Source organism: Lampetra fluviatilis, chromosome 27 (genome assembly GCF_964198595.1).
Source record: "Lampetra fluviatilis chromosome 27, kcLamFluv1.1, whole genome shotgun sequence".
Classification (NCBI taxonomy): domain Eukaryota; kingdom Metazoa; phylum Chordata; class Hyperoartia; order Petromyzontiformes; family Petromyzontidae; genus Lampetra; species Lampetra fluviatilis.
Genome location: NC_136301.1, coordinates 1,525,166 through 1,541,714, shown reverse-complemented (window position 1 = coordinate 1,541,714; position 16,549 = coordinate 1,525,166). Strand labels below are relative to the sequence as shown.

General features: G+C 51.1%; 1 long non-coding RNA gene and 1 other non-coding gene across 3 annotated transcripts; both read right to left on the bottom strand.

The window, feature by feature from the left end:
• Nucleotides 1-5,588: 5,588 nt before the first annotated feature.
• On the bottom strand, nt 5,589-14,602 carry LOC144942255 (uncharacterized). Of its 2 annotated transcripts, none has more exons than XR_013639350.1 (7): nt 14,578-14,602; nt 13,372-13,480; nt 12,188-12,224; nt 10,727-10,831; nt 9,859-9,922; nt 8,837-8,930; nt 5,589-7,735 (listed from the first exon to the last, which is right to left on the bottom strand). It is a non-coding gene; the product is annotated as an uncharacterized LOC144942255 (long non-coding RNA). The 2 variants fall into 2 exon arrangements; XR_013639349.1 differs by having other exon boundaries at nt 13,376-13,480.
• LOC144942593 (small nucleolar RNA SNORD2) lies at nt 12,522-12,588 on the bottom strand. Its single transcript, XR_013639403.1, has one exon. It is a non-coding gene; the product is annotated as a small nucleolar RNA SNORD2 (small nucleolar RNA).
• Nucleotides 14,603-16,549: the final 1,947 nt, after the last annotated feature.

Genomic DNA, 16,549 nt, shown 5'->3' with positions numbered 1-16,549 from the left:
TTCATTTATTTTAATTTTATTTTTAGTATTTTTTACCTCCGTGACTTTACCGAAAAAACATAAGAAAGTGAGTCTCAAACACGTGGCACGCAGGTCCATCATTACGCGTGCAGCTGTGACACAGACGCACAGGTAGAGAGTCACCCTATTGCTCTATAGGACCATCGTATCGAAAGGAATGGGGGGGGGGGCTTGACTGTAAGATCGACAGTTCGCCAGCATCGATTCAGTCAGGCGAGGCGGACTCTGCTGCCGGCCCCGAGTAATTCTTGTCTGGAACTAATCCTGATGAAATTATGCAATCGCAGAAGGCCGCGTGGCCGATGGGTCGTGTAACAAACACTCGGATGGTTTTGTATTTTGAGAATAATAATAATAATAATGACGATTTGTAACGCGTACAATTTTCACTTTCTCGAAAGCAGTCCAGCTCAGAGACCTGCTCAGTAGAAGTCAAATTAAAAAGATGTTAAATTTTGACTCAAAACTTTCGTGACTGCAGGAATTCCTATTATTGGTTCTTTCGGTAAAGTCACGTAGATAGAAAATAAAATTTAAATAAACAGATAATAAAATAAGACCGTTTGTGTTGCGATCGAAACGTCGTGGATTTTGTTCCTTTTATTATTCTCAATTTATTATTTTGAATTTGAATTTTATTCAATTGTATTACCTGTTATTTTTCTTGTATTTTCTATCTACGTGACTTTACCGAAAGAACCAAGAATATAAAAAGGATGTTGTTTGAGAAGGCGCTTAAACTTAGGTAAAGAGTCAAGCGCTGCGAATGTGGACGGAGAAACGACGAACGGCGATCATGTTCCTGACTCTCGGTGTCGAGAGTAACTCCTGGGTCGAGTTCTGGCGATGGTTTTGGGACAGGACATCACGAGGCCCGAGAGGTATGAAGGGCGATCGGCCCTGCAGGCAGTGACACAGAGGCAGGCGATTGTGAAGGCGATTCTGATGTAGATCGGGAAGTCAGTGGTGGTCAGAGACGGATAGGTAAATGAGACGTGTTGCCCGCGTAGTTATTGATTCCGTCATTTCATCGATGGAGCACGATTGGTGAAGGCCGCAAGGTCAGATGCTGGGTGAGCGTGTGGGTGAGGCTGGGTCACTGACCATGGCCCCGTCACGGGCTCTCGTTCACAAGTCCACCTCGCCGAGCACTCGACCGCACACAGACACACCGCGGCCGACTCGCCAGACTCGCTCACCACTGCGCTGATCACACCACCAGCGTCACCACACACGGCCAGCTGGTCATGCGCGGAGACACTGCACACCCTGCCACGAGACACCAGTCCACACCACACCACTCACACCACACCAGCCTACACTGATACCACAACACTCACCACACCACTCACACCACACCACTCACACTACACCACACCACTCACACCACACCAGCCTACACTGATACCACACCACTCACACCACACCACTCACACCACACCACTCACACCACTCACACCACACCACTCACAACCCTCACACCACACCACTCACACCACTCACACCACACCCCTCACACCACTCACACCACACCCCTCACACCATACCACTCACACCCCTCACACCACACAACACCACTCACACCACACCAGTCCACACCACACCACTCACACCACACCAGCCTACACTGACACCACACCACTCACACCACACCACTCACACCACACCACTCACACCACACCACTCACACCCCTCACACCACACCACTCACACCCCTCACACCACACCACTCACACCACTCACACCACACCCCTCACACCATACCACTCACAACCCTCACACCACACAACACCACTCACACCACACCCCTCACACCACACACTCACACCCCTCACACCACACCACTCACACCCCTCACACCACACCCCTCACACCATACCACTCTCACCCCTCACACCACTCACACCACACCACTCACACCACCCCACTCACACCACCCCACTCACACCCCTCACACCACACCACACCACTCACACCCTTCACACCACACCACTCACACCACTCACACCACACCCCTCACACCATACCACTCACACCCCTCACACCACACAACACCACTCACACCACACCCCTCACACCACACACTCACACCCCTCACACCACACCCCTCACACCATACCACTCTCACCCCTCACACCACTCACACCACACCACTCACACCACCCCACTCACACCACCCCACTCACACCCCTCACACCACACCACACCACTCACACCCTTCACACCACACCACTCACACCACTCACACCACACCCCTCACACCATACCACTCACACCCCTCACACCACACAACACCACTCACACCACACCCCTCACACCACACACTCACACCCCTCACACCACACCACTCACACCCCTCACACCACACCCCTCACACCATACCACTCTCACCCCTCACACCACTCACACCACACCACTCACACCCCTCACACCACACCACTCACACCACACCAGTCGACACCAACCCACGCCACTCACCGTGCTTCGCCAAATTCTCAAATCCAGCGGTGCAGCTCGGAGTCTCTGTTGAACGCGTCCCCCATCACCACCACCATCATCACCATCACCACCATCATCACCACCATCCTGCCCGCAGCACCGCGAGCAGTCCAGTTTAGCCAGGCGATGAGGACGACGACGATGTTGCTGACGATGTCGTACGGAGGTGTGAATGTGTGGAAGGAGTGATGGACCGATGCAGCTGTGGATTAAGGAATGGCTGTATGGGGTGGAGCAGATGATTGATTGATGCTGGTGATGATGATGATGGCGGCGAGCTGGACCAGTGGAAGATGCTGAGCCCAGAGGTGGATGAATGACCCAGGATGGTTGACAATAGAATGGGTGGATGAGTAAGGTGGTTGGTTGTTGTTGTTGGTGGTGGTGGATGATGATTGAGTTTTAGACGAACAGTACGTGGTGGGTGAGTGCTCGTCCAGGAACCCGTGCGTGCTCTCTCCACGAGACCCAGGGGCTGGATTAAGAGGCCCAATCAGCAGAATTGGCCCGCTAATCCGCGCGCAAAGCGGGTCTGATCGGAGGACACAAACCCAAAGATGCCCCGGATAGCCTTCAGAGTCCGTTGGGGCAAGTGCTGTTAGCGAGTAGTACCTGTCAAGGCTGGTACGACACACAAGGGGGTGGGTGGGGTGGGTGGGGGGGGCAGCAGCATGCCCGGCCGTCTTTGTCTCGAGCTGGGTAAACCCAGATCATCTTCACATATCGATTTGTTCGCCACTGTTATTGGCCGTGAACGAGAACGGATTGAACGCGGGCCGCTGGGTTCGTTTCGCAGTGCGCGAACCACCGCTCCACCACTGCGCAGGTACAGCACACACACACACACCTGGACAACAACGCATCCCCTACCTCATGGAACGCCTTGCCTGCCGGGGTACAAGACCGCACGCGTGTTTTATTGTGCGCTTTGCAAAAGCTTCCTTGGGGAAGCGCAGTTTGTCGAAGTGTCTCTTGCGAGCCGCCTTAGCCCCCCCCCACCCCCCAGCTCCTTGGGTGCACCTTGGAGAGTTGCCGGTGACCCGGACTGTAAAACTCTTTGGGGTACACTTTGAAAACTCTCAGAAGCGGTTGGGGGGCATCCATTGAGTACGCATAGAGGGAGGAGGGGGGGGGTAACCCAAATGCGTATGGGGGGGGGGGGGTCTACTGACAATGTACGCATAGGAAACGGGGGGGGGGCGGGGTGGAGCCTCGATAATAATGTGTCTACATTGGCCTTCAGATGAGTTAGATAGTCCGGCGGTGGACTATCCGTTTGCTTAAACACGTGAATATTATTATTATGTTATTAACACGTTCACATTACAAATCCTTGATCGTCTCTGCGTCGATTACATATCGGCCGTTCTATAGGATTCGGGGGGGGGGGGGTCAGGCGAACGTGCCCAGGTGGGGGGGGGGGGGGTGAGAAGTCCGCGTGCGTACAGGGAGAGGGGGAGAGGGGTCAACTTGTGACAGAGAGGGGTCAACTTGTGACAGAGAGAGGTCAAGCTGTGACAGGTTTGTGCCGACCTGCTAAATCGATGGCCCCTTGTGGCTTACCTGCTGTGTGCACCTTGGAGCTCGCGGTGGGGGTGGGCTGCGTGTGTTTGTGTGGCTGGGGGCTAGGAGGAGGAGGGGGGGGCACCAGGATGGGGGTGAGGAAATGGGGGCTCATCCGCCCGGGCTAAGAGGATTGCGTTGATGCACGCGGAGCCACACGACTGCCTCCTCCTCCACCACCTCCACCACCAGGACCTCTCTCTCTCTCTCCCCCTCCATCCCTCTCCTCCCAACCATCCCCGCCATTACCTCTCATTCCTCTCCCCCCACACCACCCCACGTCTCTTCTGCCCCCACCTCCCCCACTTCCCGCTCCTAATCAATGGTTCCGACATCTCGGGGTCGCGCCCCATGGCCTACAGCGTTGTCCACGATTTGATTGCTGCTACCAATGTCCGCGTGATGATGACGATTGTATAATCAGCCACCTCGTTATCATTCGTGGGTGGCCGGCTCGCTTCTGAAAAGGAGCTTACGGAGCTCAAGTGGGGGGAGCCTTACCTGGTGACGATGTGTGACGAGGGGGGGGGGGGTGAAATGTGACGTCACATCAAAATGTGCAACTTTAAATATAGAATTGTTATAACACTAGTTGTTATAACAACACTCCCTACAACATCAGAGTGCAGCGCCACATTAAATACGCACTACAATGACAATAGTTTAAAGCGATTTGAAGCATGTTTTATTTTCAAAATGGAAATATGGTTTTGGGGGGGGGGGCATAGCTTTGTGACGTCATATTTGAGGGGGGGGTCTGACTTTGTGACGCCGTGAGGGGGTAAAAAAAATCGCCCAAAATCGCGTGACGTCATTTATGGACGGCCCCTTAAAAGGGTGGGGGGGACAAATTGAACCAAAGCAGTTTTAAAGTTAGTTATTGATATTATGTGCATTTCAGACAGCTGCAGCACATCTGAAAAATTATTGTTACATTTTTATTATTTCCCTTCTACGTGACTTTGCCGAAAGAACCAAGAAGATTACCCAGGTTCGTATCATTTGTAACAATTAAAATCTGCAAATTTCACATCTGCACATATCGAGCAGCATCCTCGCACAGAACGTCGCCGTTTCAACGTCGGATGTTATTCACAACACCCAGACGCGCGCACGGAGCTGGCACAGCTGCAATGGCAACTTCGCTTACGACCTCATCACGAGACCCCCACCCACCCCTCATTAGAACATTGCCCCTTCAGAAGATTTGCAGAATCTTGAGCGTGGCAATGCTCGCTCCTCGCCCTCCATGTATTTTCCTCCGGCTTCCTTCCGTGGCTAATAAAACAAAGATCCCCCATGTAGCCTTAACAGACTGCTGGGAGCAAGTGCTGTTCGCAAAGACCAGTGAAGGCCGGCACACACGAGGGGGTCGCTAGCCAGGTCCACGCACGCCCACCTTTGTCTCCCCAGTGACGATGTTCACACACATCATGTATTACAACATCAGGTTCAGATTGCATCATTCATTATTTTGCTCAGAAAGTACTGTCCAAACTCAGGTCTATTCATACTCGGGATTTATTCATAGAGCCAGTCAAACATGTATTTTTGTCATTCCTGGTTTAAATAAAATATAATTACTGTACAAGGCGTTTCAAAAAGATGGACCCAAGTTTAAAGCAGTGTATCTCACGATGGCAACATGCTACAATTACACAAAAAGTTACAAACGGTTTAACGAGTTAAGTTTCACTAACCACTTTATAAATGTGTAGTGACATAAGGGAGGGGCTGCTGGGGGCTCTGGGTTCCCAGGTGGGTCCAGACGCTTAAGCCTCTGGGCGCCAGGCGTTGAGTTCCCAGGGGGTCCAGACGCTTAATCCCCTTGGCGCCGCCAAAGGGGGGGGCTGTGTGTGCTCTGTGGGATATCTGGGGGCGCACACGGCCCCACCCCTCGTTGTACCAGGCATAAAAGGAGAGCTCCCTGGACGATCGGGGCCCAGTTGTAACTCAAGACCCAAGACCCACGACCAGCCATCTGAAGACCCGGGGATGCTGTGAGAGCCAGCGCTGGGACTCTGGAACTCCCGACTCTACGACCTTGTGAGGGCGAGTTCCGGAGCGTAGCCAGAGTAGAGTATCTAGGCTGTGTAGCTAGGCTGTGTACCTAGGCTGTAACAGAGTATCAGGACTGTTGGAGTGTTGTATTGTAATAAAGAAGTTACCTCTACAAGTGTCTCCGGAACCTGTTACAAATGCTCTAAGTGCCCTCCACCTGCTGTACGGACAACATCGAGGCAATAGCCGAACTCGTCCCAAACGCCGCTCAAAACATCTTCCGTCACTGAAGTCACCGCTGACGTGATTCTGTTCTTGATGTCATCCAGATCAGTCGCTAACGGCGGCACAAAAACACGGTCCTTGACGTATCCCCACAAGAAGAAGTCGCAGGGTGTGATGTCTGGGGATCTTGGGGGCCAGGAGTGGAGCGCCAAGTCTTGGGGTCCAGTGCGACCGATCCAACGTCGAGGCAACGCGTCATTGAGAAAACGTCGAACCTGCGGGTGCCAATGTGGCGGTGCGTCGTCTTGCTGAAAAATGAAGTCCTTAGAATCTTCATCAAGTTGTGGAAAGAGCCATTTCTGCAGCATTTCGAGATACGCTTGCCCCGTTATCGCGTTTCCCTCGAAAAAGAACGGGCCGTAAACCTTTCTTTGAGAAACGGCACAAAACACGTTCACTTTGGGGGACTTGCGCTCATAATCAACAGCTTCGTGTGGATTCTCCGATCCCCGAATGTGCACATTGTGACGGTTAACTTGACCGCCGAGATGAAACGTTGCTTCGTCACTAAAAATCAAACGCGGTAAGAAGCCGTCGTCCGCCATGTTCTGTAACATGGCATCACAAAACTCTACACGCTTTCCTTTGTCGCATGCACCAAGAGCCTGGACGAGTTGCAAGCGGTATGGCCTCGTGAGCGAAGGTCGCCTTGTCGTACGCCAGACCGTCGTGTGGGGGATCGCAAGTTCTCGGCTGACGCACCGCGTGGACTTGCGCGGGCTACGCAGGAAACTTTCTTGAATTCTTCTCACGTTTTCCTCCGAGGTGCGTGGTCGCCCCGTGCTCTTCCCCTTACATAAACAGCCCGTTTCCTCAAATTGTCGGTACCAACGACGAATGCTCTTTGACATTGGCGGATCGGTGGCAAAACGCCGTCGAAACGCACGCTGCACCGTAATTACCGATTCAGTCTTGCTGAACTGCAGAACGCAAAACGCCTTGTGTTGTGGGGTCGCCATCTTGCGAATTACTGATGGTAAGGGGCTGTTTGTGCACTGGGAGAAACTCTTATGCCCCACCACTTCAAGTGGTAAGAGTTTCATTCATGGGCGGTTCGTGGTTGCAGAGATTTCGCGATTTCAAATCGGGTCGATGTTTTTTAAACACCCTGTATAATGTAGAAGTCGGGGGAGTGTCTAGAACTTATTTTGCATGGTACACAGAGTTGGTACACAGAGTTGGTACACAGAGCCAGCGGTGCTAAAGTTGGAGTGGCAAGGGAAACACGGGATAGGAGATGCAGCAGCAACACGTCCCCCTCCCTCCAGGGGCAGGAAGTGTCAACAACTACGAGCTCCAGGGGTAGCGCCAGCAAGATCAGTGCTCTCAGGTCCAGCTGGGAACCCAACTTGAGCTTCAGCACCACCTAAGGCACGCACACAGGGGAAACCATCCAGTCAGCAAAACACCACACAACGTACAAACGACACCAACATTGTTTTCTATTTGATTGCCATGCGAGGGACACGATGCTTGGGGGAAAAGCGCCACCCCCGCCACTTGGCGGACCAGAAACAGCGAGAAGAGATCTCGGACGCAGCTCTGCTAATGTCCGCTCCTGCGCACCACCCTTCATTCCCAACACCAAGGGCTACCCCCACCACTCAGATTCGTCAGCTTGTGATGTCGACGGAATAATCCGGGTGACATTTCGGAGGGGGAAAAATTAAACCCTTCGACTGTTGTATTTGCATAAAACCAGGCACACATCCTAGTTTCTGTACTGCATTGTAGCTGGCTTTGTAGTGACGGGACGAGCGTGGGTCACCGCTGCCCGCTGTGGAGTCCAGCGCCGCTGCTCTGCCACAAGGCTTGGCCCCGACAGGGATGGGGAGCCCTGCCAGGAATTTGACTGCCCGTGGGAGTTGGCCGCCTTACAAGTGTTCGCGAGTAGCAACTTATGAAGGCCGACACGGCACACCAGGGGGTGAGGGGTGGCCAGAACCACCCAACCACCATCGTCTCCCCAGTGATGATGGTTACACAGCAACAGGTACTCGGTTGAGGGCCCAAAACAGGTTGAGAGAATCGGCACTGCAGTTCACGGCAAGCATCAAACTCGGGTCACATGGGCTCGTACTGCAACGCGTTAACCGCTACACTCCCGCTTCCCCATCACCAACCACCACCGACTCCATCTAAATCCATTACAGCTTCCTAGAGGGATACCAAACTGCCTGTGGGAGTCCCCTACACGGCCCAACCTCATCAAAATCCCCAGCACCAGAGATTGCTCCAAGCAGGACTGCCCCAAAGCATATGCCCCCCCCCATCCTTGTGGTGGGAGGAAAATTTACTTCTAAGTTTTCCCGATTGCTCTTTTGGCATCACGCAACACGGAACTAATAAATTCGGAGCTCGCACATAAGTCGACCCCTCCCCCCACGGAAGCGGATATCACAAAGCTTCCACCTCCTGAGGACACCCTCCCCCACGTCTCCCTGCGGCTCGCACGACGGCAGCGTACCGGGGACGATGGAGGCAGTCGTCAGCGGGAACCAGCAGCTTCCATCTGTCCACCTCTCCCCCGTTGCATCAGTCTGTCCACCACCAGGTCAGAGCTGGAAAAAAAATTCAGCAACACCGGCATCAACGCATTGAAACGGACCTCCCGTTTCGTCAAAGTGTTTAACCGTCTCTCGTGACAAGACGTCCGTTTAGTAAAATTCTGTTCCCGGAGCATGAACCGGCGCCAGTTCACGGTGAGGAGCCGGCCGGGATGAGATTCGGGAGTTCGCTCTCCCCTCCCACGATTGAGGCTGCGCCAGATGTCGCAGCCTCTGCCCAGAGCGGAAGGGGATCAACACTAAACCATCTTTTACTTTACCAGGCGAGGTCCCCGGAGTTGTATAGATAGTTTTCAGATGGGACCGGGCCATCACTAATGATAGTAGCTCAACAAAGTGACTCGTCAAGTGGAAATTCATATCAGCCAAATATTTCAAACGCATGTAAATTCTAAACATGGACGGAAAAACCAGAGGACCTGGAGGTTTTGCGCGTCTCTCCACGGGGAGACGCACAAACTCCAAATAGAGTAGGCGACAAGATTGGGATGGATCCCACACACCTCCTGCAGAGACGAGGGAGTTGACGTGGCGGCCATCGTGGTGCCCCTAACCCACCTGGTTGCGAGAACGACCACAACCTGGCGGTGCCACCAAACACCGTGTGCCAACACGCACAGCCGTCAAGCGACGGCGCAGCAGTGCTTTGTGCCAGGCTAGGTGCACTCAGAAGCCACTCCAAACAAAGATTCCTGCCTGCTCACACCCCCCACCAGTGTAATCTCAAGACTGCTATGGGCACACAAGCAAGGTCTTATGAAGGCCAGCACAATAGGGGGGTGGGTGGTCAGCACCACACCCATCAGTCTCCCCCCAGTTCTAAATTTACACATCTTGGTCCATAAACAGTCCCCCACACACCTCCATATCCACAAGAGATTGTGGATTAAAAACTCGTACACGCGTGCAAGACGTCTCTCACCTGGTTGAACGGGTGACGAGTCGGGTGACGTGGTCTGTTCCCACTCACAATGGTACGATCCAACCTGCGCACACAAAACCCCCGCACAGCTTACACAAATGGTACAACCCAAACACCAATGACCCAATCACCTCTAATGTTCCCGATCTCATGAGCTAAGCTTGGATAATGCACGGATGGCTGGCAATGCCTAGCAGGTACTATAGGCTGCTGTGGGGGCTAACGTTGTAGGTTAGTACAGCCAAATCCGTTGTGCTGCAACATCCACGCACCTAGCCATCCATATGTGAAATAGGACACATTTCTGAGAAAGCTCAAAGCTCATCAGATTTTTCCAGGATAAAAACAGATTCTGAACGCCCAACTTTTTCAAGTTGCATATTGAAATCACATTACACACACTTGCTATGTATGCGATGATCCATCAAGACTTCTAAGTGACAAAATACAGCAATAAAAAAAATATATATATAGCAGAGGTTTAAATGTCGGTGCCCAAGCGTCCCTCCGGAGCCACGGGATTGGTCGGCAGGGAGGGATAGTATGACATCACTTCCTGTCTGCAGGGGGAACGACGGCAGGGCCACGGGGAGGGCAGCGCCGTAACTTTATCCTGCACGGAGCCTCTCGGCATACACCAATCCGTCCATTTTAGCAGTACTTGCGTTTTTTCGGTAAAGTCACAAAGGTAAAAAATACAATTAATGGAAATAATTCAATTGAATTTTATTTTTTTACAATTATTTTACACCTACGTGACTTTACCGAAAAAACCCAAGAGTATGAATCCTTGCGGTCACGAAAGCTTCAAATCTAGACATCTTAGCAGTCTTGCTCTCCACACTTGCGGAATCGCCAGCCCTCTCACCTTGCTCAAGGATCTCCCACCCCTCCTCCTCCTCAGCAATCGCCGCCGGGTTTTCCTCGGCCATGGGCGACGTGCATCGGCGAGCTGCAGAGAGGATGCAGCGACCTGCAGACGTGACGGGAAGCACACACAGGTCAACAAAACGGCCCAGCATCACCCCACCCCCTCGCAATTCGCACAACACGCACGCAACCTGCCATTTCGGCTACTTCGATAGATATCTGAATCAAATTTCTGGCTATTCACTTTCAGAGTTCTGTTCATCAGACACGTCTTAAATTCACTTTTCAGAGATTCTTAATTTGAGACTTCCCATCTCTCACTCTTCTCAAAACTTGGCGACCAAAGATTTCTTAAGCTGCTCATTTCTTTGCCAAAGGGACCCTCTGTTCACCTTAACACGAATTCACATAGCCCCCATTGTTCACTCCACGAGAGTAAACTCAACCCAAGTCACCACGAGAAGTGAACGTCATGGATTGAGATCATTGGTCAGGTTAAATTTTGTTTATTTTTAGTGACTTGACAACCTTGTTTTGTCGTATCTTTCTGACCGTGCCCCTACTGGACATCTGAAAACAAGACCTTCATAGCTCAAAGTCCTCCAGTACAAATAAAATATTAAGATTCTGAAATAATCGGGGTTGAATTGTCGGTGCCCAAGCGTCCCTCCGGAGCCACGGGATTGGTCGGCAGGGAGGGATAGTATGACATCACTTCCTGTCTGCAGGGGGAACGACGGCGGGGCCACGGGGAAGGGCGGCGCTGTAACTTTATCCTGCACAGAGCCACGCGGCAGCCCATCTCAGCTGGAATTTAACCAATTTGATCTGGTCATGGTAAACAGACCAGCAGTTCCAATTTGCATCGTGACCCGAACGCATAGAGGGGGGGAGTTACTTTTAATTAGTTTCTACACAATCCCAAGCGTGGCACTGGCATCACATCACAAGATGAAGGATCCATTCAGAACTCGCAGCGCGACCCTATGCTTAAAGAGAACGGGCCACGGAAGCGGATGGAGCTACCTCAGATTCTTTCAAGTGACCTTTGATCCACAAATCGGGGGGGGGGCAGCATTTTCCTAACCACTCTGCCAAATGCAAGACTTTGTCAAACCCATATTTTTAATCTTCAAAAATGGAATTAAGCCAAATTACACGGAAATAAAATTAACTGTACAGTCTTTTCTCGTAGAGACTGGTGATTGGGTTTATGAGACCGAGTCTGAGTTTTTTGGGTTTCTATAAGAGCCAATGGATCCCCTGTTAATCTATGGGGACTCTAAATAATTGGCAAGTGGCCTAAGAGCTACTAGCTTTGCACGAGAATAAAGTTCAAATAACAGTTTGGGGGCGGCCGAAACCCAGGGTCCAAACCGCAGGACCTCAGCTGTGCCAGTGTCTGTGACAAAGCCCTCCATCTGTGGTGCACAAACAATGACGCGCCGTCACAACTCACCTCCACTCGCGATCCACTCCGCTCACCGACCTCGGACCTGCCACAACACAAAGAGCACAAGATTAGCCACATGCCCCCTTTACAGAGCCTCTGTATATATATTGAACCTGTCGCATCGTATGTAGCCATCCGTGATAATCGGAGGTGCAAAAAATATTCAGACTCCACTAAATTTGGATCCTAATGTGCGAATAGAGCATTATAGACATTAGACCCTAAACTACCACGTGGTGGGTGTGTTCACAACTACAATGTTCTGGACCCTTAGGTGAGAATTCTACAAGGACAAAATACGTCATCTCACTGGTAATGGACAGGCTGGGGGTTGTACGGCGAGTGATCAGCGTGGATAAGGGGTCATCAGGCGTCAGACCCGAAAGATGGTAACCATCATTTCACTCGCTGCAACCACACGGCCAACGCCATCAGAAAGCATCTGCCAAAAATACAATTAGCCACGTGCCTAAAACTAAAAGTATTTTAACGTTACCAGGTAAGACCCACTGGACTATATAGTTCTCAGAAGCGACCTGCCCATCAAATTATCTCACGTGGAAATGTACAGCAGCCAAATCCTCTCAACGCGTTATGCCGATTCTAAACCAGAGGACCCAGAGATTAAGCGACGCTAATCTGGCGTTAGTCAATCTGGAAATCTAAAGAGTTTTAATTTCACGGCTATCACCATCAGTTGGCAAGTGACATCCAAAACCCTGGGATACCAACCTCCCCAGACCAGCATGGTGAAGTATGGTCAAATAACTGCACCAGCCAGCACAGCGTGGGCCCTCATTTCGCAGCAGATTTACAAAGGTTTTACGTGACTTTATATTCCAATTGTACTGTTAACAAACTTGCTCCGGCCACAGGAATGTCAATTTGCACAAGCCGCTGGTTGGCAACACTGCACCGACGATTATCCATACCCGTCAACCCCTTATCAGCGCCTACCTTATTACAGACCAATTCAGACCTTATTGGTCACCCCGTGCCCTCATTAATCTCAACGTTCATCTTACAAAGTACCATCACAAGGGAGAAATAAATAGACAAAAAAATGTGCGATTGCAACGTCCGTAACCCACAAGGATCTGAAAACTAAATTTCCCTGTTACTATATATAAAATTATAAACAGCGTTATATTACACAAGGCTCTCCACAATGAATAGCACGTGCCCCTTACTAACATTGCCCTCCGTTAGGGCCGGAAGTGACGTCATGTGACCATGCCACGTGGGTCGCGTCACCGCCACGTGCGGCCCATGGAGGCCGCCATTTTGAGATTCGCCATTCTGCACACACACAATGGGGGTGAGACGATGATCAGATTTGTGCTCCTGACGAGAAGAAATCTGATGAGCAACGAAGCTCTTTCTTTTACACCGACGTTTAGTCTTTGGAGGGTCAAGCAAGTCACGATTAAAATTAAAACAGATCCAAGATGAACAGAGCGAAAGTTGAAGTCGCTAAACCATAAAGCATTACGGAACTAGTGCACGCATTCCTGCAAGTTTGTCAACACTAAAAGCAACGTTTTGGGCAAGGCAGTCTACAAGATCGATTTTGCAACTTGCACCGTACAGGAACGTACAATTAGGCAGGCGGCCTGAATATAACGGAGTCGCAATCCATTAAAAAAGCGCGGCCACTTTATCCAACAGGGATGGGTCCTACGGTATCATCCAAAAAATAACGCGGCAACATAGATTCCTTTACTATTAGTAATTAAACTAACCGCCGAGCTTCACGATTAAGCTGCAGCTACACCCGCGTGACCGCAAATGTTTTACGAACACGGCAAAACGCAGCGAGCGCTGGGCGCACTGCCCAATGCAGCACCCACCTCGCAAAACCTGCACGAATCAAGTAGCGAACTTCGCTACGAACCCGGCAGTCGACCCGCGTTCACATTCCCCAGAAATTGCAACATCAGCAGCGCGCGGAGTCTCAAATAGAACTCCCATAGGGTGAATTATGCCTCAATAAAGCCCATAAACAGTATACATATAAACACAGGATACGAGGCCTACACAGGCCGATACGTTTAGCCACCAGTTCACGTGACCCAGCGCAGCCGCGGGACCTCAGCAATGACTAAACATCGCACTGTACTCTCTCCCGCCGAAATTTATAGAACCTCGGCAAGATAAAGCACTACCCGCTTAAAGTTCACACTGCACGCAGGTTTTGTAAACACGTGGAGATACGTTTAGCTTGCCGTACTAAACAGACTATAATAAATTAAGGAAATCGCACAATAAAAGTGTGCTTAGGTTTCGCACAAGCCTGTAACATTATCGATTATTGTTTAGAATTAGACCGATAGTTAAATAGAAGTGCTAGTTGTGATTGCGAGGCGGCCTCCAGCAGCTGGTGACATGCGACTCACCACGCAGGGCGCCGTTGCAAAAGAGACGGTGGATCACGGGGAGCGCCCTTATATAGCCCACTTGCACCGTCGAGCAGATCCATCCGCCAACTAGTTCCTCACAGCGCAAAGTTTAGAAACGCAATCATAACAAGCAGCTTGCAGTCACTAAACAAGATGATTATGTAATATCTTTTGTAATATATAATAGATTACAGTGTATATATTACACAAGATAAATTGAATAGCTTTTGGAAATCCCGCCGAACTCTTTGCGGCTCGCGGATAGACACGGCTCGAAGCGAGCGGAGGGAGTGAGAGGGCCGGATGGGCGGAGCTCGCGGGGCCTGACGTCACCGCGCGCTGACTTAATGCGATCAGAATTGTCCGGATTATAAGACGCACCTGAAAGTAAGACGCACCCTCGAAAACCTCCCCCCCCTCCCCCCGTGTCAATAAAGTTATCCTCTAAATCAAAATTCCCCCCCCCCGTGTCAATAAAGTTATCCACACCCGGTGTCACTCACGTACAGGATTATAAGACGCACCTGAAAGTAAGACGCACCCTCTAAACCCTCCCCCCATATTCTTGGTTCTTTCGGTAAAGTCACGTAGAAGGGAAATAATAAAATAAGAATATTAATCCCTGCAGTCACGAAAGCTTTAAATCAAAACCTCCCCCCATGTCAATAAAGTTATCAACACCGGTGTCACTCGCGTACCGGATTATAAGACGCACCTGAAAGTAAGACGCACCCTCGAAAACCTGCCGCCCGGTGTTAATAAAGTTACCCAAAAACAAGAGACAAAGATCCCTCCGTATAGCCTTAACAGACTGTTGGGGCAAGTGCTGTTGGCGAGTAGCACCTGAGAAGGTCGTCACGGCACACGATTTATCCACAGCCGGTCTCACTGATGTATGGGATTATAAGACGCACGTGATACACACTGCCGGACCTGTGCCCGGTGCCCAATGAAGTTATCCAAATCTGGTATCTCACACACACACACGCGCTTGTACTCTACCGGGCTATAAGGCGCAGTGACTGAACGCTTGTTTTCATATACAGCAGGACAAGTGCGTCTTATTATCCGGAAAATGTGGTGGCAATGACGGTAGAGGCGACCACGGGAATGTCCCACTCTGTGGACACAACAGACCCAACCGCTGCGTCAATCACGCGTGGGAAACGCAACTTGAAACCAAACACGACCTAGCCATGCATGGGGCCTCTCTTGCCGGTATATCAAAATATCGGAATAAGTTTGACCCTTTCTGGCAATAAAACAGTTGTGTTAAGATGTTAAACCAATGAATCATGTCTGCATTACACACATTCCTGCGGAGGGAGCTGGTAGTAACGTTGGGTTGCTCGGTCAATGGCCAGGGTCAACGGCGGCGTGGTGTATTCCGCAAATATGCCCGACTGTGAGGGCGGGCACAAGCCGGCGTGAGTAGGTTAAACGTTGAGCTTTATAAGGGCACCACAGGGTGAGCAGCTCCTCCCCACCCAGCCCCACCCCTCCCACCCCCCACCCAGCCCCACTCAGCCCCACCCTCCCCTCCCTACCCACCCAGCCTTTCCCCACCCTCCCCTACCCACCCAGCCCCTCCCACCCTCTCCACCCAGCCCCTCCCTGCACGACGGACGGACGGACACAATAATCCCCTGTGGGCTGGTGTAACCAGAGGTTCCTACCAGTACCACATGCACTTGTGGTGAACATTCAATTAAAAAAGACATGCTCTGGCAGTACATGCTCTGAGTGCATTGTCTGTGTGCTGTTCGCTTCTTGCACGGAAGGCACAGCCTTGGCTAATAGAAAATGATTTTTTAGATAAGAGAGATTTTGGAGCATCAAAATCTGTATTTATCCTGGAGGAATCTGATGAGCTATGAAGCTTTTTTACTCGCCCCAGGAGGGACGCGATCCTGATGCTGTGTTTAATTGTTTCATCCCATTTTAGCCATTTGAAAGTAATTTTTTTTTC